The following is a 13,932-nucleotide window of genomic DNA, read 5'->3' as shown; positions in this document are numbered from 1 at the left end:
TTGATGATTTTATTCCCCTCCCTATTCAGGGGACGTCACATAACTCTTGTAAATGATTTTTATTCTCTGAGAATGTATCTGAGAAATGCAGGTACATGACTGTCAGTGTGAGGATTGTCTTAGACAGATGTGAAATGTATAAATGTTAAGCCACACCTAGTACAAGACACCGATTGCAAGTGGTGCAACAGTGAGGTGAAATGTGCTCTGAAAAAACAGTACTCTCTTCTTTAACTAATATGTTACACGGTTCGGGTGCTAATAATCCTCTTATAAACTGTGCTCCCTCAATTTCTAAATTATACTCTTATATACTGTGCTCCCTCAATTTCTAAATTATCTTTAAAGTCTTTTGGACTAACCATGTTTCCTATGCTGAAATGGGAGTTCTCTTTTTTCTTTTTTTGATCTGTTGTACAATAGTGGTCAGCGTGAATTTATGATAATTTGTTAGGTTTGTCAATTTGAGAAGTACATTTTTGCGGCAATGAGAATTTGGTTGGTAAGAGCAATAAATACGGTTTATTGCGTTTAATGTATGTCGTTTTGGCATAATTTACTGGTTTTTAAAGAAATAACGGCGCTCGGGATTACCCCTTGGGCGCTTTGAGCCCATTCTAAGATGGGCCTCATTTTTGGGCCGGTCATGGCGTGTTTGTTCATCCTTGGTTAATGATAAATAAACCAGATATGGAAAATGGCGTCTGAGCAACACGCCGCGATCACGCTCCGAGCATACTCACTGGGAGATTCGATTTTTTAGAAATACGGGTGAGTTTGGAGATAGCTTCAATATTGGGGCAATACATCTATGGATATGTAGTTTTATACTCAGAGGAGAAATCGTAGGTTTTTAATGGTTTCGAATGATACTTGACGCGATAGTTAAACAAAAATATGCCCGCAAACATATAGTGGTCCTTTATGGAGAACAAGAATGGACAGCGAAGGGTTTCTTGGCCTTGAATCGGAAATGACACTTGATACGATAGTGAAATAATAGTATGCCTGTTACTTTATAGTGTTTATTTATAATGGTCTTTGGACTATAATAATGTATAGCCTTTGGAATCATTATATAAGAGTACAAGTATTGAAACAGGGGTTTCTTCTCCTTATGCTGCAGGTGCCCTATTAATTAACATTTAGTTACAAACTATTTGTTATGATTTTTTCCTTTTTTTAAAAAAGTTTATCAGCATAAGGAGAAGGACATTTCGAGAAAGAAAGAGGGAGGGGGTAACATAGGTTGTATAGATAGATGTTATGTTTGTGTATGATGAATATAAGAAAATGGATTGCTTAAAGAATAACAATCCCTCCTATCCCAATAGCAACAGGGGTTAGGATGCGGAGATGCCAGCCGCTAATGAATCACACGATGCCCACAACCTGGTTCCTAGGGAACCAGGTAGTCTCACTCGATGGTGGATGGGGGGGGGGGTTTAGGGGAGGGGGGAGGGAGGTAGTAGAGGGGTTTTAGGGGGAGGGGGGAGGGGGCAACCAAACAGGCAAAAAAATAGGTCAGAATCTATGACTTGGCATATAAACAAGAAAGAAAAACGGGCACTTCGTACTTCTAAAAAGAGCACGTACCAAAATATACAAAAAAATCTATTTACACCTATAAATGGCTAAACTAAAAATCTTGACTATCAACATATTTGGGCTTAATGATCTTAAAAAAAGACAAAAAATAGCGATTGGTCTTCAATCAATTGGGGCAGATATTGTTTGTCTTCAGGAGACCCATGTCGAGGGGTGCCAAAGACATCTATTAAAAAATCTGGGATATAGATTAGTTGTTGCAACAACACAGGCAAACAAAACACGTGTGGTGGCTATTTTAGCACGTGGTGGTGGAGTCCGTTTCACAAGATCTGCTGCAGACTCATGTGGCAGGTGGGCAATCACCGAGGTCAAATGTACTATGGGGAAAAAGTTCACGATTTGCTCAGTATATGGCTGTGTTATTGACGATCCAGAACTATTATTGTTTTTATCTAATGAACTCGCACATTGGCCGATTCCCATGATTGTCTGCGGCGATATTAATCTTAACCTTACACCAAACTGGTCTTCTGGTCATAATTTCAATTATCAAGGTAGGAAACCTAAAACTTTTAAAGCCCTGGAAGCGCTTTCCTATACTCACGGGTTAGTAGATTGCTGGGAGATAAAGCACCCATACAATCCTGGCTATACGTTCTTTTCCCATCCCCATCAAAAATGTGCCTGACTGGACTATATCTTTGTATCACACTCAATTGTCTCTAGCTGCTCTATAGATCGGCTACCTAGGGTTCTTTCTGACCACAATCCCCTAATTATTAGCATGAATATGGGGATGATACAATCTGATCGTAGTATGTGGACCTTTGAAAGAGCATAATTGCGTAACGAAAAAAACTGCATACACATGGAGCATTGGATTCCAGAATTCTTAAAGTTTAATATGAGTAGTGCCCCTTTGGAGGTGGTCTGGGACGCAGTAAAAGCAGGTATAAGGGGTCAAACTCTTAGATTTTCCATAAACAACAATAAAGAGGAAAAGGAAAAGCTAAAAAATCTACAGGAAAACCTAGCCTGAAAGGAGGAAGACCTAGTTAGAGCGGTACAAGGTAGAAATAACATAGAAAGGGCGACAAGAGAGATAGCTATCGGAAGGAATCTAATATCCGAAATATTTACCACCAAAGCAATCGGTAAGGCTATAGGGAACAAGGAAAAAACCTACGAATTGAGTGAGCGGGTGGGTCATCAATTAGCTATTCGCACAAGACAAGAGAACTTAGAAAATACGATTAAAGCAATTAGAGACGCAATTCTTGGATTAACTCACGACCCCTAAGAAATCAGGGAAGCTTTTAAGCGGTATTATTCGAATCTTTATACTGAGATTGGTAATAGCCAGGTTAATATTGATGAATATCTAGAACTAGTTACACGGCCCGCTTATCTCAATCGGATCAAGACATTCTTTCGGATTCTCCGGATTGGATAGAAATTCTACTCTCGATAAATAGTCTTCCCTCGGGCAAAGCAACAGGCCTAGATGGAATTCCCGTGGAATTTTATGCCACGTTTAGCGGCACACTGAAAAATATTCTAACTAATTTAATGATTCATATTTTCCAAGGTGGAAGCCCTCCGGCATCTTGGGCTTGGGAAAAAATTATTGTTTTTCCCCAAAAAAACAAAGACCCTACAGAACTTGGGGCATATCAACCAATTACATTAATAAACAACGATTCAAAAATATATTCTAAATTATTAGCCAGTAGACTCTCACCACTAATCCACAAAATTATATCCGTTAGGCAACACGGATTTGTCCCAGGGAGATCTACCACAGATCATATTCAGAAGGTGATCACGCTTTTTGACATGGCAGGAATAGCAGGAGACCCTATGGCCCTGATACTGCTAGATGCAGAAAAAGCATTCAATAGGGTCACCTGGCAGTATTTATTTGTATTGATCCATTTATTTCAAGGCTAGAAACAAACCAATCTATACAACCCAGGAAGACCATCAATGGTGAAACAAAGACCTTGGCTTTTGCCGACGATATTGCAATAGTTACAGCCGATCCAAAAGAGGCAGTTTATCAAATGGAAGAAGAAGCGAAAATGTTCGGCGCAATATCAGGGTATAAATTGAACCATACCAAAACCCAGATTATAATCAATAGTCAAATAAATTACTCGGACGATAGGGTTGTAGATAATGCATTATATCTCGGCGTCAATATTACCTCAAATCTAAATAATTTAGTAAGCCTTAACTTGAACCCACTTTTAAAAAAGACAGAAAAAAGTTTAAACAGCTTGCATGATCTCCACCTAACGATTATAGGAAGATGTAACCTTATTAAAATGTTATTCTTCCCTAAATTCCTGTACTTTTTTCGCAGCATCTGTTGAAATTTTGACCCATCAATATTTAAAGCTATAGATAATATTTTTACTCGCTTCATCTGGCGATATGGAGGAACGCGTAGAGCTCAAAGATTCATTACCCTACCAAGGGAAAGAGGTGGTCTGGTGTTACCCAACTTTAAAATCTACTGGTGGGCTACTATTCTTGAGTACAGTAGAGCGCTTTTAACCCCCAGGCAAGAGGCTAATACAGATCGGTCAGTCCCAACCCCACAGAAACTCATTCTTGGCAACGAGACATGTGATCATTTGTGGAGGCTAACATACGACTGTCATTTTAAAAAAAGTGCGCTTTAAAACACTTAAAGATATTTATATCGTCTGGAATCACGTGCGAAAACTCTTGGGGCTTGGTAGGTTCTCCTATTATACTACTTTAGACAGAAATACTAATCTTCCGGAGATTTTTAATGATCACTGTATGATGAGATGGGTCAGATCGGGAATTTCACAATTCGGCTCGCTGTATGACTGTATGGGTTTCTGCTCTTTCGATTACTTAAAAACTAAATTTGGGTTAGAATCACGTGATTTTTATAAATATCTACAAGTTAGGGACTTTATTTTCAAAAAGATTGGTGTGCACGGACAGGGCTAAAATTGGTGACATTTGTAAAGATCTAATTGTAAATCTTCCAGATGACCTAGACAAACATTTTCTTACCTGGCAAACCAAATTAGACACTACAGAGATTCAAACGCAAAAAGCACTAGAAATATCAAATTCCTCATTAATGTCAACCAAATTACAAGCCCAATTCTACAAAACATTCTTCCAATTATACTATACCCCAGATAGAATATCTAAATGGAGCACCGGCAAAGGCACATTGTGTCCTCGATGTGCGATGCCCGAAGCAGATCTGATACATATGCTGGCAACATGCCAAACCCTAAGTACTATCAGACGAGATATCTCTACATTTTTATCTGAAGTCTTTGAGAGCAATATCGAGATCACTACAGCTGAAATAATACTAGGGGTAGATAGGAATGCTAGAGCCACTAACATGCAGGGATTGTTGTTTATATCAATGGCGGTACTTAGAATTTGTTTGACATCAGCATGGTTGGATCCGTATCCACCTACATTTCAACAATGGCGGGCACGGCTTTTAGCAACCTATAGCCTGGAAATTGCCATTTATAACCATAAGGGGTTAAAAAAGAAAAGAAAAGGATTAGAATTATGGTACCCTATCTCACAGTGGATAGGGAGACCGGATGTGTAATGTGGATTAACTACTATATCAGATATGTTCTTGTGCTCTTCCTTCCTGCTTCTTGCTTACTGTTTGTTATGGTTTATGTATCGCCTTATCTAAATTAATATTACCTGTATGGGGGGAGTATTTTATGTTTAGGTGGGGTGGGCAGGATAGAACTGTAAAATTTTCAATAAAGAATCATTTAAAAAAAAAAGAAACAGGGGTTTCTTTGCCCTTTGTGATTTACAAGTAAGATATGTTTCTGAATAGGGAATTGCAGCCAGAAAGTGATTACAGGCTACGTGGAATCTGGACTACAATAAAAGATTGAATCTATGATATGATGAATTAAAATAGATGTGGTGAGTAATACGATAAGTGGCTAGTAATGGAAAGATTGTAATATTTAGAGGAATATAGTACTTGTACTGAATAGGTATGTTACTACTTTTTTATAGTTTACTTGTGCCGGAATGCAGTGGGGCCTTGAAATACCAAGAACAAGAAAGGAATGTTATTTAAAGCTGTCTGAGGTGAGCCGGACATACGAGAGAGTTTTAGTTGTCCTCTGGTGGTTTCACGCTGCACTACATGGTTGATTATCTTGATCTTCCTCCTTGGTTTTTTAAAATTGAGAAGATAATAATTTTCGGAGGAGAATGATTTGATTATAAATTATCCGATTGCTTTTGGCATGATCTGTGGTTGCGTTCTTATAATACACAAATCAATCTTTGGTGATTCCTGTCTATTCTTGATCTCTGCTCTTATCCCCTTTGTTCTCATGGCGGAGGTGAGGCATAGCCTCATTTTGAGAAATATTAAAGAAGGGTAATTAGTTATGTATATTTATTTATTTACAGCCCTGATGAAGTCTTTTGGAATAATGATCCATTGACGAAACACGCGTGTTGGCTGTTTTAGCAGTGGTAACGGCTCTACTGTATAAAACTGGACCTGTGCTATAACTAGTCTTCGTTGTGAAATCTGAAGAATACGGAAATAAAAACTACGGATTGGATTTGGACTGTATTGAACACTTTTTTTTGGATAACTATTGAAAACTTTATAGAACAATACTAATATTGTGTTAGTGCTCAGGGAATCCGATCAAAATCTTTGACTTTTAGCAATTGTTAGCAATTGTGAATCAACAGCACGGGGTGGTGGCTGTTTTGGGTCCCCTTGGTAGCAAGTCTGATTATAATTCAAAAATATATATTCCTCAGACTTATTGAGCAAAAACGAGCGCTGGCAAGGGCGAAATCGCCGAGCTTTCCACCGCCATTCCCCACGCCCTGACCGGGACATGCCCACTCAGAGGCTACGCCCCCTTCCATCGTCCTTCCACTATAAAAATGTGCATGGACCGGAAGCGCAGCGGACGAGCGCAGCGGGCGCGACGATTGCGCCCCAAAGGCGCGCATAAGGCAAGCTCGTCTGCGCTCGTCCGCGATCAGGACGCGCCGGGGCCGGTCCCCCTGCCCGACCCACTAGCCACAACACCACGTCATATACTCGGACTGATCTGTTGTCCTTAAGACCCCCCCTCTGCGCGACCCACTCTTGCTCTCTCTCGGACGCCCAGAGCCGGAATTATGTCTGCACATCCTGTCACTTCTCCTTCTCATCCTCAGGCCTAACAACCCGTCCAATCCTCGCTCCAACTCCGGCTTCTACTTCAGGTGCTCACCCCCCCTGACCCTTAGATCTGCGCTCATTAATTGCAGATCATTAACCAAACATGCCTTTGACATCTGGCAGTCCCTCCGAGACAACAACTGGGATCTGCTTTTCCTAACGGAAACATGGCTGAATGACACCACGAACCCGCCATTTCCCTTGCCCTACCGGAGGGCTACAGTATTAGCTGCGCTAATAGACCCAATGGTAAACCGGGAGGCGGTGTTGCCCTAATCCACAAATCCATATGGACGGCTACCTTTTCCCCATTCGACCAAATTGACTGTATAGAAGGCTTGCCTTTTAGCATCCAAACCTCTCCGTTTCTCCTCCTGTTCGGGAATACTTATCTATCGTCCCCCTCATTCCAATCTATCGCACTTACCGGTCTTGATGGACTATATCATTCAGCTTAGCACTCGATATGCCAACTTCACCGCCTTAGGAGATTTTAACCTTCACGTTAACAACGAATCCTGTTTGCACAGCAGTCACTTTATCTCCACGCTAGCGGCCTGTAACCTAGTCCAAATAATAACCCTACCCACGCACAAAGCGGCTCACACACTAGACTTAATCTGCTCCAACCTTCCCTCCATCCGGGCGGCCCCCCCATTCCGGTTATTTGGTCGGATCCCTTCTTTATCTCTTTTGAGATCGACATCCGCCGCCCCACCAGACCTTTTATCACTCCTAAATCTTCAGGCAGAAACTGGAGCCGCATCACTCTGGATGCGCTCCAGAAACACCTCAAAAACTTCCAACCCTGCCCGTCATCTGACCCTGACCTAGCTATTAACCATCTGGACGCATGGATCAGTCAGGCTTTAGACGCCCTTGCCCCCATTAAACCCATCAAAACTCACAGGGCGGTACCATCAGCCCCCTGGTACTCCGACGAACTTCGGCAGAAAAAGGCTTCCTGTAAATCTCTTGAACGCCACTGGAGACAGAATTATTCTCCGGACAGCAAAACCATCTATAAAACTGCCCTCAAAGAATATCGGAGAATGATAGAGGAGCATAAACGGGATTTTCTGGCCTCCAGAATCAAACTTGCTAGCAATGGCGCCAGGGAGATCTTCAACATTGTCAGATCCTTCACAGATCCTACCGCGTTGATCCGATCCCAGCCCGCCTCACAGACGCTATGCGACAAACTTTCTCAATTATTTGAGGACAACATTGAGATCATTTACTCATCCTTTCCCCCCAACGGAGAAGGAGGTGATGAGCGATCCATCCCTCTCACACCGCCGCCGTCCACCCTGTCTGAATTTGCAGTAATATCGGAAGCCGATTCTATGACAGAGCTACTTAAATGTAAATCAGGTTCTCCAAACGACCTTTGGCCAGCCAAGGAATACAAAAAATTGGCACCCCTTCTTAACCCCTATCTAAATCACATCTGGAATGACTCCCTCAGAACAGGAAGCTTCCCTACCAAATGGAAACATGCCTCCTTAGTCCCCATTCTGAAGAAGCCCAATTTGGACCCCGACCTTCCCAGCAACTACAGGCCCATCTCCCTTCTGCCTGCCCCAGCTAAGATCCTGGAAAAGCTGGTTCACTCTCAATTGGCGAACTTCATCGAGTCCAATGGGCTTCTCCATGACTCCCAGCATGGCTTTAGGTCGGGCCACAGCACGGAGTCGGCCCTTATTGAAATGGCCGACTCGGTGAGGTGGACGCTTGGCCGAGGGTCGAGGGCGTTGTTAGTGCTGCTGGATCTCTCAGCAGCATTCGACACCGTCTCTCACAAGATCCTGCTGAGAAGGCTGGAGGACTTAGGGCTGGGCGGCTCTGTGCTGAAATGGCTGTCATCCTACCTGTCCGACCGCACACAGCAAGTTTTCACCCCTCCCTTCACTTCCTCTGCCAGACCACTTAAATGGGGAGTCCCACAAGGCTCTTCCCTAAGCCCGCTTTTGTTTAATGTTTATTTCACCCCCGTGGCCAAGCTGATTGCTCAGACTGGGATTAAATCCACATCCTATGCCGATGACATTCAGCTACTTTTTACGTTGGATACCCCCTCCGCTTCTGCTTTCGACCCGCTGAAATCCTGCCTTAGAGATATCTCTAATTGGATGGATGCTAATTCCCTCCGTCTCAATGCAGGTAAAACGGAGATCCTGTTTTTCAACTCACCTTCTCCCCTGGATTCTAGTCTGTGGTGGCCCGAAGACCTGTGCCAAGCCCCCACGCCCAAAGACTCGGTGAGAAACCTAGGAGTACGCTGGGACAACCATCTCAGCTTCAACACCCAGGTACAAACAGTAGCAGCCTCCTGTTTCGCTAAAATCAGAACAATTAAACGGCTCATTAATTATCTGCCGGAGGACTGCCGTAAGACTGTGATCCGGGCATTAATCATATCCCATTTTGATTATGCCAATGCCCTCTACCTTGGTATCACAGCTGGCCTATGTCACAAACTACAGACGGTCCAAAATGCCGCCGCTCGGCTGGTGGAGAGAATCCCTGCCAGACATCATATCTCTCCACATCTCCGTAAACTGCACTGGCTACCCATTGCGAAAAGATGCGTTTTCAAAGCAATGACGCTGGCTTTTTGTGCATCTAAAGGCAACGGGTCGGCCCATCTGAAAAACACCCTACGTCCATACGTCAAATCCAGGGCACTACGCTCCAACTCCCTACTTTTTCTGGAAACTCCCCGATTTAAACGATCCTGTGCAGGTGGAAAAACCTTTGAGGTCTGTGCCACTCAGCACTGGAACAAGCTCCCGTTAGCTCTACGCACCTGCCAAGCAGAACCAGCATTTCGCAAATCCCTGAAAACCCATCTCTTTTCCTCTTAGTCTGGTACCCCAACCCAGTACCTCCTGTTGTCAGAGTTTCCAGCGCCGGGATGCCCCGTTGGGGCCGCTGCGCACTTTACAAAATACACAAATAAATAAATAAAATTATTCAACTTCAAAAAGAGCAGGGATCCTCACTGAATCTTGTCCTTTTCAATGTCTTTGTAAGGCCATTGGCTACTCTGATTGCCAGCTTTGGCTTCAAAGTATTGTGTTAAGCAGATGGTTCCTATCTGCATTGCCCAATCTGAAACTGCAGTGGCCTTATATCTCACTATCTGCTGGATGACAAGCAACTTTCTACAACTGAAGGAAAATTAATCTGTGTTGAGCTCCAAGCTTTTATAAAGTATAATGGGTTACTTTCCTATTCAAGTATTCAAGCTAAGTTCTATTTTCGGGCACAGAACAAAGCAGTTTCACAGGCACCCCATTAAAATATGTGTATACTTTGTCTGTGTATTGACACCTTTACCATAGTCCAAACATAAACTGATGGTTGAACCTGTTCGACAGTAAATGTAATAAAAGCAGGGTCACAGTTTAAACATTGGCTAAAAAAATCAAGTAGTTGGATAAAATTAATACAGGAAAATATATATTAAAATAAAGAAAAGATTTAGAAAAAAGTTAAAAACATGTACACAATGTCAATGTAAGTTAAAACAAATAAGTTATTAACACTTTAAAAAGTATAATTGATAAAAAAGTCCTTCATTCAGTTATTTGCAGGAAACAATTTACATCTTTTTATCCAATCCATCTGAAAATTGTTGCCATAGGTACTGCATGCGATAAAGATGGATCAGTACATAAAATTCTCATGGCTACACTCAACGAGTGGGTGCCCAAATTCCTACAAGTCGGCGCCAGTCATGCTTTACGAGGTGCGACATACGCAGGGCATGCAAACAGCACATGCACATGTTTCTTCTGAGTCAATGCAGTTTGGATATTTATCATTATCAGTGGCAAACCATTTAGTAGTAAAAGACTTCAGGGGTAAACATCCTGCTCTAAACTGAAAATACAGTTTGCGGTCTAGCGGCTTGGAAATGACATCCCAATAATTCTAAGCAGTTGGGCTTAGTTTTATTTGCAAGTAGTTTCCTGTCAATGTTGTGGCGTCACTTTGTCTGTTAGCTTCTTGTACAATCTGTTCCCAATACCTTTGCCCAATTAAATCTTTTGATGGGAACGGGGTGCTGTTAGGGACTTCCTACAATGGTGACATTCCCATACAGGTTAGAGAGCTTCTGGTGTCACGCAGCCAGCTAATTTTATGGAAGCGATCTGCCTCCATTATATCTCTAAGTACTTCTGAAAAAATATCCACTTCTGCTGTACACCAGGTTCTGCGCCAGTAGAGAATGGGAGAATCTTGCTAAATCTGCTAATGCTTTTCTTCCAAGATCGTAACGCAGTGGAAGCAGAGGTGTACTTTGAGGTAGGCTTGTTATCCTTCGAACAAATCTGTTCTCTGATTCAGCTAGTTGAAACAATTTCTCAAAACCTCATAACTTTGAACCACACAGGACTGAACTCAATATCTTGGAACTGTAGATCTGTAGCACTGAAGTAAGAAGCTTAGTCAATGAAGTTTTAAATACCTTGATCATGACACCAGCTAATTGCCGGTGTTTTAAAACCATGGTATCGATGTGTGGTCTCCAGTTTAGTCCTTTATGCAATGTGATCCCTAAAAAAGTGAATGTATGTACCTGCTCCAGGGGTAGCTCATCCATTATCGTCCCACCCTTAAATGACCTATGTTGGTTAAAGGTCATAAACTTTGTTTTTGCAGTATTAATTTTTAGACCACGCAATGAACAAATTTCTTTGAAGAGGTGCAGTGCAAGCTTTAACCCACTCAGTGTTTTAGATAATATAAGCGGGTTGTCCACAAACATTAATATTGGGATTTTTTTGCCTGCTAGAACTGGGGTGTCTGGGTGTAGAAGCTAAAAAATTGACAATTCTATTGATAAATAGTGAAAATAATGTCGGAGCTAGGACGCAGCCTTGGTGTACTCCCTTCTCTACCGGAAACGGATCAGTCTTGTTTCTCTGTGCCCCGCATCGAATTTGGGAAAAATTATTTTCGTGGAGGAGAACATTTAGGGAGAGTAGGTCAATGGGTAGCCCAAGCAATTCGAGTACCCTCCACAATTTGGTATATGAAACAAAATCGAAGGCGGACTTAAGGCTTTTCCAAGGGCTACCGTCCAGCAGTAAATTAATAAAAATCGTAAGACCTGATCAATGGTACTTGGAAGGGCAAGGAAACCTGCCTGGATTGGGCTCAGGATGTCATTATTATCAATCCAGGTTTGAATTTTTGCTAAAACAAGTTGAGCTCTGTATTGAGTCTATGAGGCTTATCGGCCTGTAGTTCCCTGGGAAGGATTTGTCCCCTTTTTAATATTTTGGGATAATCTACTCCCCCGCCAACTGTCCCGAATCAGGACACCATGGGCGATGACATTCGTTAGGAGTATCATATACTGGCTCCATTTGGCCTTATCCTGCAGGAAGAAATCAGCCGGCACATTATCAATTCCTGGGGCTCTCACACTAGTAATTGTGCTCAGTGCAATGCTTACAAGTGCACAGCTCTACTAACTCAAAGGGAACTCCATATTTCCCTACGGACAGTCTATTGTCCTGTCATGAATTTGAATGCCTTATTTAAAAGCGATATTTAGAAAGAACAAAATGCCAACCCCACCGCTTTTCAGATGCTCATCAATCTGAGCAAACAAATCAAACTAAATTCCAGATTTGTTCGGTATATTTTATTTATACCTTTTACTTTAGAAATTTTTAAACACTTTAAGAATGATCCTATGTCTGAGAAAGACACTCAACACATAACACACTACAAAAATGACAAATACATATCTAAATTATTTAAACCAACAAAAACAATGTTGTACACCTTTTCTTATTGAACAAAAAGCAAACAGTGAATTTTTGCATATATTCAAGAAAAACAATATTTCACAATATTTCAACTCAATGATAGTGACACGTTCAAAGAAGAAATCAAAGAACACAAATCAATTAGGAGCATTAATCAAGATCAGAAATTAATCCTGTGTGATTCATGTATTCTTTATATTCTGCCGACGCGTTTCGAATCCGTGGACAAAGTGCACGGAATCTCATCAGGGCTCAATCAATGGGATTCTGTTATTCAATCATTGATTTCTTCTTTGAACGTGTCTCTATCATTGAGTTGAAATATTGTGAAATATTGTTTTTCTTGAATATATGCAAAAATTCACTGTTTGCTTTTTGTTCAATAAGAAAAGGTGTACAACATTGTTTTTGTTGGTTTAAATAATTTAGTTATGTATTTGTCATTTTTGTAGTGTGTTATGTGTTGAGTGTCTTTCTCAGACATAGGATCATTCTTAAAGTGTTTAAAAATTTCTAAAGTAAAAGGTATAAATAAAATATACCGAACAAATCTGGAATTTAGTTTGATTTGTTTGCTCAGATTGATGAGCATCTGAAAAGCGGTGGGGTTGGCATTTTGTTCTTTCTAAATATAGTATACGGTCCTGCTGACCCCACGTCCTGGGACCTACCTCCTTAATTATTTAAAAGCGAAGCATCACATATCATAGACACAATTTTTTTGAAAAACTGATCATTGTTATTTTGTTTTTCTTAAAAACATACGAACATATATGCAAACAAAGTGTACATCAAAAATCAAACAAAAGCAATAACGATTCCTAAGTTCCTACTACCCATTCATTCGAAATTCATGTAGTGTTTGCATATTAAATAAGTGCAATGCTTACATCAGCTAAATTAGAAACTATATTAGGTGAATAGGAGTGAGCCCATTATCAGATAATGATACTCCTCTTTATAATTATCTGCTTATTGCTCTGAGAAAAACGTTTCCCACGTTTCAGGTTCCACGTGGTTTTGGGGAGATTGCACTACTCCCCCCGCCCCCCATTTTACCAAGCTCCAAAAGCATGGCATGTTTCTCTCACTACTTGCTTCTTTTAAATCCTACCATCTTTTCCCAGGGAAACATCCTTTACGACGCAACTTTTACCACGCAGTGCCTTTACAACGCAGGTTTTTCAATGCAAGTCATTACAACTAATTGCGCTGGGGGGCGCTCTAGGATAGGTAATAGTTTAATTTACTATCCAACACCTTCCCTACTATCCACGGGGACTGGAGTTGGAATAGTAAATTAAACTATTCACTATCCAGCACCCCCAACGCAAGTCGTTGTAACGACTTGCG

This window comes from Lissotriton helveticus, chromosome 2_1, assembly GCF_964261635.1.
Source record: "Lissotriton helveticus chromosome 2_1, aLisHel1.1, whole genome shotgun sequence".
NCBI classification, from domain to species: domain Eukaryota; kingdom Metazoa; phylum Chordata; class Amphibia; order Caudata; family Salamandridae; genus Lissotriton; species Lissotriton helveticus.
This window is presented reverse-complemented; position numbering follows the sequence as displayed.